Source organism: Protopterus annectens, chromosome 8.part0 (assembly GCF_019279795.1).
Source record: "Protopterus annectens isolate FY-2018-M chromosome 8.part0, PAN1.0, whole genome shotgun sequence".
Taxonomy (NCBI): domain Eukaryota; kingdom Metazoa; phylum Chordata; order Ceratodontiformes; family Protopteridae; genus Protopterus; species Protopterus annectens.
The window spans coordinates 1,010,131,147-1,010,141,134 of NC_056741.1; positions in this window are offsets into that span (position 1 = coordinate 1,010,131,147).

The following is a 9,988-nucleotide window of genomic DNA, read 5'->3' on the forward strand; positions in this document are numbered from 1 at the left end:
CCTGCCTCTCTGAGCTCTGGAAGAGTCTGGAAAGGACCAATTCTTGGAGGGCCAATTCCTGCTAAACCTTGGAGGTTGGACCTGTAAGAAATCTTTCACTGTTTGGACAGATTTTGCCTTCTCTTCCATCTTCTTCAGCACCTGTTGTGCAGGAGAGCCAAACAAATTGATCTTGTCCATGGGAGCATCTAGTAGTTTTGATTTGACATGGTCTGGTAAGGCCTGCTCCTTTAACCACGCATGCCTTCTGATAACTGTGCCAGTCATGGCTGATCTAAAGGAAGCCTCCAGTGCATCATAGCCGCATTTTAAGGAATGGTTACTGACTTGCTGAATGTTATGTACCATTTCCTGAACAGATTTTTGTCTAATGGTTCATCCGAGGACAGTTTTTGGTTAACTGGTCTAGCATAAATTCTTGATACTGGATCATGTGGAATTGACAGTTCAAGGCCCTAGCTGAAAGAGTAGCAGAAGTGTAAACTTTTTACCCCATCTCTAAGGACCTGGATTCCCTTTCAGAGGGAGGGGTTTTGGCAGAGGTAGCTGCTACAGCCTTAGGACCCTGGGAGATAGTCTCGGGATCTGCAAAGGGAGCCTTATACAAATGGTAATGCGTATCCGGGACCCTGTAGTACCTATCGGGCTTAGCAGGGGCCGGAGGTAGAGAATCAGGAGCAGTACAAGCATCATTAAATGCATCATCTACAACAGAAAGAACTGGAGGTATGGCTAAAGGCCTATGTTGTGTTAAATGCAGAAAGGTTCTAAGCCTTTTTCTTGAGTCTGAAAAATCCTGGCCCTGCCACTGAAATTGTTCCCTCATAGCATGCAAGGTTTCCCCAAAGGAAAATTCCTCAGGCGGAGAGGCAGAAGAAATGGACTCTTCAGCATCAGAGTCTTCATAAGGGGAGAAAGGAGCCTCTGGAGGGTTTGTGTTATCTGAATCATCAGAGGAATCATCTGTTGAAACAGGCTCAGGGGGCTCTGCTCTAGGCCTCTTCTCTGGAGGTGGGTGAGAGGCCCTGTCTGGGAGAGGTTGGGATCCCCGGATTAAAGAAATGAGGTCTTCTGCTAAACTAAGCATTTGTGAACTAGAGCTAGGCCTGTGAGAGGGGCTCTTAGCAGGCACAGATTTAGTAGTTTTAGCTGCTTTGGCCCTGGCAAAGGCCTTAATGGACATGGACGCAGGTGGCCTAGCAGCTCCACGTGCAGGGGTAGAAATATCCAAGGGGATAGTGTCAGATAACTCCTGAGAAACTGTAAGAGCAGGAGTGATTTCAGAAGCCGATTCCACCAGGATGGAAGAGGCCTCGGAAGGAAGTAAGTTTTCGGCTGAAGGAAGAACCGCTTGCTCGGTTTCAGCCGAAACAGAGACACTCGCGGTTGGCTTAACCACGGTTTCGGCCGAAACCGCGGACCGCGAGTGTCGGTCCTTTTCCTTGCGCTTTTTAGATATTTGCGTAGTCGGAGGATCCGACGGCATAATGTAAGCAAAATCGGAGCCGAAAAACTCCTCAGCAAATTCCGACCGACGTCTAAGCGTCCGTCGGTTAAAAGAAGCACAGGCTAGACAAGCTGCTACGTCGTGGTCTGGGCCTAAACAAGGTAAGCAGCAAGAGTGGAAATCTTTATGAGGTATTTGTTTCCCACAAGTTAAACAGTTATTCACTTTTTCTGACATCGGCTGAGGCAAGAAAGAGTCCCCAACGGGTACTTAGCTTTTAGAAGTCTTCGTAGTAGTACGATTCGGTAGTAGTAATCTCTGGTTCTGACCGACCGGCACTTGCGAACAGCTTCTGCTTCGGGCGCCACGTGGCAAGAAAGACTGAGGAAAATGGCGTCGGCTGATGCCTTTATACCCGAATAACTGCAGCTATGACGTCGGGTGAAGTGCGACACCAGCCGAGGCCAGACCCAGACTTTGGAATCCGGCCGACCGAAGGGCTGCCTGACGACAGGACAACCCATTTGTAAGGACTGCAGATGCATCCTTGAAGGACATCAGCAACAAAAAACTGTTGAACTGGGCCCCTGGAGAGATCCATCCATTCAAAAGGAACACCAGGTGACAATTTCAAAAGGGGATGGAGGGAAAGATGCTGAACCAGACAAACAAGACAACACAGATCTAGCATTAGGTTAAGTACATAACTTGCGCATCAGTTGCTCTTTTCATTTGATTCAACATTTGGGACATATTCCCAAGCTACCAAAAAAACCTGAGAATGGTGGAGCCAAAGGATGTACAGGATCCAGACTTCACATCCAACATGAAATGAGGGACAAGTGTGTTAACAGTAGACCAAGTAGCTGTAAGAACATATCTTGTCAGTGGGAACTCTGCCCATAAAAATAATAGAGGCAGTTATTGCCCTAGTAAAATGAGCCTTTGGTTTCTGATGTAAATTTAGTCCCAGACCTTTGTACACAAACATACATTCAGAAAGCCACCTATAAAGAGTGATTTTCGATGCACTTTGGACAGCTTTAGCTTTAGATAAAGCAACAAAACTGATGAGATTTTCTAATATCCTTAGTCCTGTGTACATGAAATCTGAGTCATCTATGAACATCCAGTAAATGCAAAGTGTACTCTCCTTTGCTGGAAACTTTCAAGAAGAATACAGACTAACCATCTGATATTCACTTCAGATCCCACATTTGCAAGAAAGTTAAGATTCATTCTCTAAGACACCCTTGTCTTTATGAAAGACCATGTATGGAGGTCTACAGGACAATACGTGAAATTCAGAAATCCTTCTTGCAGAAGTGACAGCCACCACAAAAAAGGTTTTCCAAGAAAGAAATTTTAAATCAACTGTAGCTGCAGACTCAAAAGGAATTTGAGATAAAGCCTGAAGCATGACGGTAATATCCCATGGAGGAACTGGATCCAAATATGCGGGATAAACAGGAAAGTCCCCATCAGAAAAGCTATCAAGGGTATAGGGGGCAGGCATACAGAAAGACCTGGGGGCCAACTGCGGGCCACAGCATACCTCAGTGATTGACTCTACGGAGGGATCAGGGCAAATAACTGCTGCAATTGTTTAGGTATGAAACAAAGTCTGCAGCAAGGCTGGCTGAAGTGACTGAAGATTTGCGTTGCCACTGATTGAGAGACCAGCTTGTCCGAAAGCACACTGCAAGTCCCTTCAATATACATTGCTATGAGAAATTGATGGGAATACATCATCCACTGCCACTCTCTTATGGCTTCTGGACAAAGTGCATACAAGCAAGTTCCCCCTTGGCCATGTACTCAGTCTGGTTAGAGGTCACACCCTCAGGGAGATAGTCCTGAAAAGCTTAGAATGCAAGGACAACTGCCCTCCTCTCTAAGATACTGATGTGAAAACTTGTTTCTGTGGGTGACCAAGAAACCTGGACCACTTTTCCTTTGAAATGTCCACCCCCCCCCAAACCTTAAGGGAAGCATCCATGGTTAGTGCAGCTATTGAAGGTGGTGAGGAATACAGTCAACCACCAACTGATATGAGCCCTACAAATTGGTGCAAGATGAATATGTAGTAGCAGTGATATCCAGAACTGAACAAACTGGGTTCCCAGAAGAAAGCACAGTTGTGTACACCTAGCATAAATGTAGATGCTAGAGTGTATTCACTGTTGCAGTCATCACATTTGGATTAACTGCTTGCAGTAGCCCCTCAGTCGGCCTGATTATCCAAGTCTTGGGTCCTGCATCGGTTGCTGTCTCATCTTACATGACATCAGCTAGTCATGGGTATAAAGCATGCAGCCGTTGCCATTACATCAGTTTTTCCTGCCCCAGATTTCAGCTGCCTCCCTAATGGGATGCAATTAAATGTATATACAATATACAAGGTTATACCCTCCAACAAAAAAGCAAATACACCAAAAAGCTTTTAAGCATAGAAAACAGGAATAGAGGTATAGCCAAAAGTTGTCAGGGGACTGGAGGGAGGGAAACCCGGACTGCAACATTGAATACACTCGACAGTACAGTTGTGTACACTTACTATAAATGAAGATGTTCGAGTGTATTCACTGTTGCAGTCATTACATTTGGGTAATCTGCTGGCATGTTGCCCTCAGTCGGCCTGAATTCCAAAGTCTTGGGTCCTGCGTCAGTTGCTGTCTTTTCTTCCATGACGTCAGGGGTATAAAACATGCAGCCGACGCCATTTTCTTTAGTTTTTTTTGCCCCCGATGTCAGGTGCCCCCAAAAAGGTAGCAATGTTCTAAATATTTATTTTATATATACATATAAAAAAAAATGTATATATATATATATATATATATATATATATACACACACACACACACACACACACACACACATCAATATAAACTTTACCTTCATCTACAAGCAAATACACCACATAGGTTGTAGAGGATAGAGAAGGAAAGAAATTGTAGAATGACAGGGGGGTGGCGGGAGGGTAATCTGGACTGCAACAGTGAATACACTCGAACATCTACATTTATGGTAAGTGTACACAACTGTACTAGGTTCTTCGTGTTTCACTGTTGCAGTCATTACATCTGGGTAGAATCCCGAAGCTATGGTTGGGGAGGCTGGAGCTAAACAGCATTAGGTGAGGCTATAAGGCCCTGCAGCACTGCAGTGGCAAAGCCTGCCCTGGACTTAGAGTAGAGAGGCAAATGGTAATGCTTTGCAAAGGTGTGAACAGAACTCCAAGCAGCAGCCTCTAAAATGTCCTTGGTTGGTACTCCACTGAGAATGGCTGCTGAAGTAGCTGCAGCCCTGGTGGAGTGAGACCTAATGCCCTTGGGCACAGGTTTGCCATGGTTTAAGTAGCAGAAACGGATGCAGTGGCTTATCCACTTTGAAATTGGATGCTTTGAAATAGCCTTTCCTTCTGATCCTGCAGCATATGACACTAGTAATTGCTCGGATTTTCTTAGAGCTTTAGTCCTGCTCAAGTAGAATCTTAGCTGTCTGTGTACGTCCAAGGAATGCAGAATTCTCTCCCCTTTGTTCTGCGGATTTGGATAATAAGTTGGCAGATGAATTGTTTGGTTAAGAGCCACACTGGAAATGACCTTAGGCATAAAAGTACGATTTGTCCTCAGACACCCTGTCTGGGTAAAATATGACAAAAGGCTCTACAGCCATGAGGGCCTGTAGCTCTAAAACTCTTCTTGCTTAAGTAATTGCTAGTAGCAGAGCTGTCTTTCATGATAAGAACTTTATTCCCGCGGTAGCAGATGGTTCAAATGGAGGCAGGGTAAGCTTTTCCAACACATAATTGAGGTCCCATGCAGGTAATGGTGATCTTCTAGGAGGCATTACATTTTTGGCTCCTCTAAGATACTGCTTTAGTAAAGGATGAGAAAAGATTAGTGGCTCTGTATTGTAATGAGCTGAAATGGCAGAGGCATGAATTTTGATGAGAAAGATAGGCCCTTGTCCAGCATCTCAGTTAAGTATTGTAATATCTGAGGAATATGCGGTTCTGCTGCATCAGTTCCTTGTGCTTGACTCCAAGCACAGAATCTCTTCCATTTGTCAGCATAAGATTTTCTAGTACTAAGCCTTCTGGCTTCCAGAATGACATCCATCACAGCTTTACTGAGAGGTGTTGTCTGTAAGGTTACAGGATTAGCCATGCTGCCAGGTTCAGAGTCTGTAGTTGATTGTGCAGGATCTGATTGCTGGGACAGCAGTTGTGGTTTTTGAGGCAAGGTCCAAGCTGGGTATTGAGACAAGTTCCTTAGGGGCTAGTCCGGGGCAATTAATATCTTTGGCTTCTCTTGTCTGACTTTTAGGAGGACCTTGGGTAGCAGAGGCAGAGGAGGAAAGGTGTAAACTAATAGGTTTTTCCAACTGAAGGATAGGGCGTCCACTTTCCATGCTTGTCTGTGATAAGTCCTTGTGCAGAATCCTTTCAGTTGATAATTTTGAGGAGAGGCAACTAGGTCTATGTCTGGGCTCCCCCATTTCTCTGCTATCATGCTCAAGACTTGTGGATTTAGTTTCCACTCGTGAGGATCCATAAGGTTTCTGCTTAAATCGTCTGCCAGAGTGTTTTGTTTTCCTGGCAGGAATTGAGCTTGAAGATTTATTTGGCAGGTCAAAGCTGTGTCCCACAGTGCCATGGCTAATCTGCAAAGGGGGTAAGAGTGTGTGTCCCCTTGCTTCTTTATATACCACGACTGTGGTGTTGTCCATCTTTATCAGTAGTTGTCCTGGATGAAGTCCTTGAAGGCTGTTAGGGCATTTTTAACAGCTAGCATCTCTTTCTGGTTGATATGTAGATGCATTTGATTTGGTGCCCATATGCCCTGAATGCATCTTCCTGCCATGTGGGCCCCCCAGGCATAATCTGATGCGTCTGTTAAGGTTTGGCTGGCAGGGGGTAGAGTGAAGGGCCATCCCATATTTTGGTGACAGGCCTTTGCACACTATAGAAACTCCTGTTGCAGGCAGGGGATGAGAGGAATCATTGTTTCCAGACTATGTGAATGTTGACTCCATAAACTTTTTAGGTACCATTGAAGTTTGCTCATATGCGGTCTTGCATATGGAATTAGTAGGATGCAAGATGCCATGAAGCCCAGAGCCTGCAGAATTTCTCGCGCAGAAGATTGGGTTTTTGTTGCCATCAGTTTGAAGTAAGCAGTCAGTTGCCTTTGTTTGTCTGGCGTGAGGTAAGCCATCAGGGCAGTTGTATTCAAGCTTGCACCCAGGAATGTTATATTTTGAGAGGGTACCAGTTGTGATTTCTTTTTGTTTATTGTGAACCCTGGGCATGTTAGAAGCCTTTTCACAAATGCCAGGTGTCATAGAAGAGTGTCCTTGTGCTCTGCTTGAATGAGGCAGTCGTCCAAGTAAGCATATATTTGAATACTTTTTTGTCTGCAAAATGCAATTACTGGCACCATGCACTTTGTAAAGACCCTGGGCGCAGTAGATAAGCCAAAGGGCAGTGCAGAGAATTGGTAATGCATTAAGCCAGCCTTGAATCGGAGGTATCTTCTGCACGACTGTCTTACTGGAACATGCAGGTATGCCTCTTTTAGGTCTAAAGTCACCAGCCAAGCATTCTTGCCCAGCATGGGCAGAAGCTGTTGCAAGGTGAGCATTTTGAATTTTGGAATGTCCAGGTATGTGTTCAAAATCGATAAATCCAGTATTGGCTGCCAGGCCTTGTCCTTTCTGGGTATCAAGAACAGTCTTGAGTAAAAACCTTGTTCTTTTTCCTGTTCTGGTACTGTCTGAATGACCCCCATATCCATGAGGGAAGTAACCTGTTTCTGTGCCTCTGCCCATTGGTTTTTTGGCAGATCTGGTCAACCATTTGTCATTGGCAGTGTGTGGAAATGGAATCTGTATCCCTGTGATATGATGTCTAGTACCCACTTGTCCTGGGTTATTAACTGCCAATTTTGAGCAAAAAGTGCTAATTTTCCCACTATGGGTACTGAAAAAAGATAAGTGCTTGGTGTAGTCAGAGGGAAGTCATTGGGATTGCTTTCTGTAGGTTTGCGCTTTATCTCCTCCAGATTTGGAGGTGGATGCGCCCCATTGCTTTGATCTGTATGAATCTTGAGCCTGGTACCTGGAACCCTTAGGGCGTCTGGATTTGCCCCTTTGAGCTCTGACACAGCAAAGGACCAATTTTTTTGTAGGCCAGTGTCTACCGAATCTAGGTGGCTGCACTTGTAAGAAATCTTTAACAGTTTGCATAGACAGCTTTGTCTTCCATTTTCTTTAAAACCTCTTCTGCCTTAATACCAAACAGAGAATCATGCTGTAAAGGTGAATCTAGCAATTTAGCTTTAACATGATCAAGCAAATTTTGTTTCTTTAACCAGGCATGCCTCCTAATCACAGATCCAATAACTGTGGCCCTGCAGGAGGCCTGTTAAGAATCAAAGCCACATTGCAAAGTATGCTTTCCAACTTGTTCAGCTGCATGCAATAATTCCTGCAATTCCTTATTTTCTGCACATTCTGAAATAATTTTCTGTTTCAGCAATCTCATAACATGTTGTTGGTACTTAAGCATATCAAATTGACAGTTTAAGGCTCTGATTGCCAAGGTTGCAGATGTATAAACCTTTTCTCCCCATCTGTCCAGTGCCCTAAAATCTCTGTCGGAGGGGGTAGGGTTTTTTGCTGTTGAGGCCTTAACTCCCTTTGGACCCTGTGGAATAGTTTCAGGATCAGCAGCAGGGTTTCTAAATAAAAATTTATGTGAGTCAGGGACCCTGTAGTACCTGTCAGGCTTACTGGGAGCCGGAGGTAATGAGGGGTCAGGCTCGACTCCAAAAACACATCATCCACAATGTCTAAAACAGGGGGAATGGCTAAAGGCCTGTGCTGAGGGAGAAGGAGGAAATCCCTGAGCCTCTTTTTTGATTCTGAGAAGTCTTGACTCTCCCAGTGAAAAATGCTCCCTCAAAGTACGCAAGGTTTCTCCAAATGAATAATCCTCAGGAGGAGATGCAGATGGAATAGACTCCTCAAGCATAAGAATCTTCAAAGGGAGGTAAAGAATTCCTGATCAGAACAGGAATCAGAAGAAATAGAAACCTGATCTAAAGATTCAGTCAGTGTCTTGCCTAGGCCTCTTATCTGGAGGGGGATGGGTACCCCTGATCAAGGTAATAAGGTCTTCAGCCATTTTGAGCACCTGTTTTTTAGGCATAGAGGCCTGATCACGTGGCTCAGGCATCGTTTTTTTTAGTTTTAGAAGGTGCCTTTGCCTTAGGTTTTGCAGCTTTATTTGGTTTGATATAAAAATGTTGAGGTCTGAATACACCCTCAGAAGCCGGTGCTTGCTCAGCGGCTCCGGACCCATCCAAGGGAGATACATCCGTCGGTCCAATACCTTGAGTATCTTGCGGCATGCCTAACTCCACATGGGTGTCGGTAGAGGCCTGTGACTTGAAGGTAGCAGGTAGCAGGTATCAGGGACTGCGAAAGCACCTGAGTACTGGCGAAGTGGTGACTGACTTAGGAGAAGCTTTGTCATCTGTTTTGGATCTCGACTGCCTTTCTCTGTCCTTTTCTTTGCGTTTATGTACTCTGGTAGTCGGATTGCTATCAGACGACATTTCTGGGTAGTTAAATCTGTTTCCAAAATACTTAGATGCAAAAATATACAGCCGCTTAATAATGCGCTGGTTAAATCTAGCACAAAACCGACAGCCAGGCATGTTGTGATCAGGGCCTAAGCAAGGAATACAGTATACATGGAAATCCTTATGAGGTATTTGCTTCCCACAAGTAATACAATTATTAACTTTTTCTGACACAGTTCAGTAAAAAGCAAGAAAAAAGTTTCCCCAACGGGGTACTTAGCTTTAGTGAAGACTTCAGTTCTGAAACTCAAAACTCGAATATTTCAGTAGTCTGCCGACAGGCACTTGCGAAATGCTTCTGCTTCGGGCACTGAGCGACAAGAAAGAAAGCGTCGGCTGCATGTTTTATACCCCTGACGACCTGACGTCATGGAAGAAAAGACAGCAACCGATGCAAGACCTAAGACTTTGGAATTCAGGCCGAATGAGGACAACCTGCCAGCAGATTACCCAAAAGTAATGACTGTAACAGTGAAACACGAAGATAATCATCTACATTTATGGTAAGTGTACACAACTGATCTATGTTCATGTTTCACTGTTGCAGTCATCACATTTGGGTAGATTCCCAAAGCTAAGGATGGGTGAAGGAAATTATACAGCATAAGGACCAGCTATGAGGCCCTGCAAGACTGCAGTGGCAAAACCACCTCTAGATTTAGAGAAAATTGGCAAATGGTAATGCTTGGTGAAAGTATGTACAAAACTCAAGGTAGCAGCTTCTAGGATGTCCCTGGTAGGGACATCTCTGAGAAAGGCTGCAGAGGTAGATGCAGCCCTGGTTGAATGTGGTCTTATCCCCTGTGGGATAGGTTTTCCATGGTGCTTATAGCAGAAATGAATGCAATGGCCTATCCATTTAGAGACAGTTTGCTTTGAAATGGCCTTC